The sequence below is a fragment of the Eutrema salsugineum genome, unplaced genomic scaffold (genome assembly GCF_000478725.1).
Source record: "Eutrema salsugineum unplaced genomic scaffold, Eutsalg1_0 scaffold_7, whole genome shotgun sequence".
NCBI classification, from domain to species: Eukaryota; Viridiplantae; Streptophyta; class Magnoliopsida; order Brassicales; family Brassicaceae; genus Eutrema; species Eutrema salsugineum.
This window is the reverse complement of record NW_006256486.1, coordinates 8,703,440-8,706,943: the sequence shown is the minus strand read 5'-3', so window position 1 is coordinate 8,706,943 and position 3,504 is coordinate 8,703,440. Positions and strand designations below refer to the sequence as shown.

Sequence of the window (3,504 nt, the reverse complement as noted above, 5' to 3'; positions counted from 1 at the left end):
TAACTTCTGTTCTAGACACCTGATCTCTAGTTCTTTCTTAAAGTTTTTCTGAACTATCTTTCCCTTCTTTTGTTTTTCTCTGAATTGCATGAATACCAGGCGCAGACCTGCAGAAGACATTCCAATTCTAGACGAGATAGACAGACACGAAAGAGAACTTCGCAGACTTAGACGAACGCAAGGAATGGCCAACGGCGACCATCCTGGAGATCCTATTAATTGAACTCTAAATATGGACCAAGACGGGTCCGAACATGGAGAAAACGAAGAGAATGATCACATAGAAGGTGATCAAGCTCGACAAGATGGAGAGGAGGATGAGGTCCCTCCAAGAAACCACCAGAACCGCGAGAGAGAAGGACGTGAAGACCTTGATCCACCCATCAATGCAGCAGATGGTGACCATCCAGCAATGCAGCCGAATGAACGCATTCACCGCCCTATTCGGCCAGCAAACCAACACAAAAGACAAGCCAGGAACCATCGAATAGCTGACTTTGATGCACCTACTCAAAATTTTCAGAATCGATCTGCAATTCAAGTACCATTTCCAAACCGGAATGACTTTGAAGTCAAGCCTCAAATCATATCATTAGTGAAGCAAAACCAGTTCCATGGAGTTTCTTCTGAACACCCAATGGACCATATCAAGCTTTTTGAATAAATTTGCAGCATGATGAGAACAAATAAAGTTCCACCAGACTATTTAAAGTGTAAGTTATTCCCTTTTTCATTAGCAGATAAAGCTCACCGTTGGGTGAAATCTTTGCCTGCAGGATCGATTACTAATTGGGAAGAATGTAGAACTGCTTTCCTGAACCACTTCTACACTAAGTCAAGGTCGAATCAGTTGAGAACAAAGATTTCAACTTTTCAACAAGGGACAACTGAATCTTTCTATGAAGCTTGGGAGCGTTTTAAGGAGTATGAACGTGATTGCCCTCACCATGGATTTCATGGATCAAGCCTGGTGAGCACATTTTACCGAGGTTTGCAACCAAAATACAAACTTTCACTTGATACAGCTAGCAAAGGAGATTTTAAACAAAAGACGATAACCCAAGGAAGAGCTCTCATCGAAAATTTGGCTCAGGCCAATAGCAATGATTGTCCTGAATACGATAGATCGATGAAGCAAGCCGGAACAGACAACAAGGAGATAACCGACTTGAAGAACATGGTGAGCCAGCTTCTGAAGAGTAACAATCGCCCAATCCATGCTTGTGAGACCAACAATGGCGCAGAAGATGAAGGACCTAGTGATATCGATCACATTAATCAAGCCTTTCAAGAAGAAGATGCGAACTACGTAGGAGCATTGGTTCCATACCAAAATCGCTCCAACAATAGCTTCAACAACAACTTCCGAAGTGCAAATTACAACAATCTCTCTTACCGCAATCCAAATGTGGAGAATCCTCAAGATCAGTACTACCCACCTTAGCAAAAATTCTTCCAAAACAAGTTTCAAGGTGGAAACGTTGGAGGAATAGTACCATATCAACCGCGACAGCCATATAACTACCAAGGTACGGGTTTTAATAATCAATTTGTACAACAGCAGGGAGTCACGATGAACCAGCTAGCTTAACAGCAGGGACTTGAACAGTCCATCCAACAACTCGTTATGACGAACGAAAAAGCATCTAAAGACGTGAACGTGAAAGTGGAGTGCATGTACAATGATCTGAATGGTAAATTTGAATCTTTATCTTCGCACGTCAAAAAGTTAGATGTGCAAGTCGCCCAAACAGCCGACTCTATGAAGAGGCAAAGTGGAGTTCTTCCAGGAAAAGTTGAAGATAACCCTAAGAAGTTTTGTAACGCCATAACCACATTGCCCGAAGAAGAGGCCGGAACCGAAGGAAAGAAAGAAGAAACCTCAATCTTTGTACCACTGAACAAGGATATTGATCCCAAGCAGCCACAGTTTAAGGTACCTGAACGATCACCATTTCAAAGGCTTACCAAAGCCGATGATCCGGGACGTTTTGTTTTCCAATATTTCATTTTAGGAATCAAGTTTACAGACTGCCTGTGCGATTCCGGAGCCAACGTCAACATCATGTCTAAGACGTTTGCCAAAAAATTGGGCATTAACACCTTAAAGAAATCGATGGTTAAGGTTATTTTTGGAGATTCATCTCAAAAAGATACTGAAGGGGGGATTCATGATCTACAAGTTCTAGTGAGAGACAAGATTGTTCCAGCAGATTTCCAAGTCCTGGAGATGGATAAAGTCAAGGAGAGGCCACTCATTTTTGGGAGAGCATTCCTAGCTACAGTAAGAGCAGTAATCGATCACACAAATCGGCATGCTGTTTTCCTGAATGTGGATCGCAAAAGGTACTATCCTACTATCTTGGACGATTTTCCAAGTAATGGAAACAGGCCAAAAGAGAAAGAAAAGGAGAAGCCGAAAGCTTTTGCAAAGATCAAGATCATCATTCCACCAGATACAGCAGAATCTAGTGAGGACCAGATCCAGGAGCTGATCAAAAACACAAAAAGGGTTTTAAACAATATTAAAGTCCGAAAGAAGAGTAAAGGAAAGAAGACGGCTCCTCAAGGAGAAGAAGTAAAACCTCCGGAAACTGGAAGTGATAAGGGCACATCAAGTGGAGTGCCATTCAAATCAGTCTGATTCCTCATGCTTACGTCGAGCTAAACGACTTAAAACAAAAGCGCTTAATGCGAGGCAACCCATTTAGGTACTCTTTCTTTTAGTTTTCTTTTCCTTTTTACAATTTACGCTTTCTGTTTCTTTTTAAGTTTTAGGTATTTTATAAAACAAAAACACAAAAAAAATCAGAAAAATAGAAAAACCAAGAAGAAAAAGGTAGGTTTTTAGTTGCTCGGCCCGGCAAAGACGAGAAGGTTGGACAAAGGCCGCAGGAGGAAGAGCCGCGGTCGCGACAGACCGACCCGCAGCCAAGGAAGCATCGACCGCGGCTCCGTGAATGTGACCGCGGCCGAGCCCTCGATCACCGCAGTCGCGGGTCTCCTGACCGCGACCGTTGGTCGTTGAGGTGACGCCGCGGATTTCTGCCGTTTTTCGGTGTTGCCTGGTGTTTACCTGGTGATTCCCGGTGTTGCCTGGTGATTCCTAGTGATTCTCGGTATTGCCTGGTGTTTCCGGGTGGTGCCTGGTGTTTACCTGGTGTTACCTGGTGATTCCCGGTGATTCCCGGTGTTTCCCGAAATGTTCCCGGTAAAACCGGAAAAGATCCTCCGTAAGTTTTAAACTTTCCTAATCTGCAAACAAGAAAGCTGAGTTCCCGTAAACTTAAAAATTTCCAGAAATTTTCTGTTTTTGCTGCAAAAACGCTTTTTAAAGAAAAGAAACAAACTTTTTGGATCAAAACTCTTTCTTCTCTTCTCTTCCAAAAGACTTAGGGATTTAGGAGAAAGAACACATTTTTCAATTCTTAAGCTTTTTAAGAGATTCTTGGCTCAAACCTCACTTTTTTTCAAAGCTGATTTCAATTCTGCCATCAAATCTCT

At 42.5% G+C, this 3,504-nt stretch overlaps 1 non-coding gene across 1 annotated transcript; it reads right to left on the bottom strand.

The window, feature by feature from the left end:
* Positions 1-848: 848 nt before the first annotated feature.
* LOC112083150 lies at positions 849-954 on the bottom strand. The gene has a single exon (XR_002897449.1). It is a non-coding gene; the product is annotated as a small nucleolar RNA R71 (small nucleolar RNA).
* Positions 955-3,504: the final 2,550 nt, after the last annotated feature.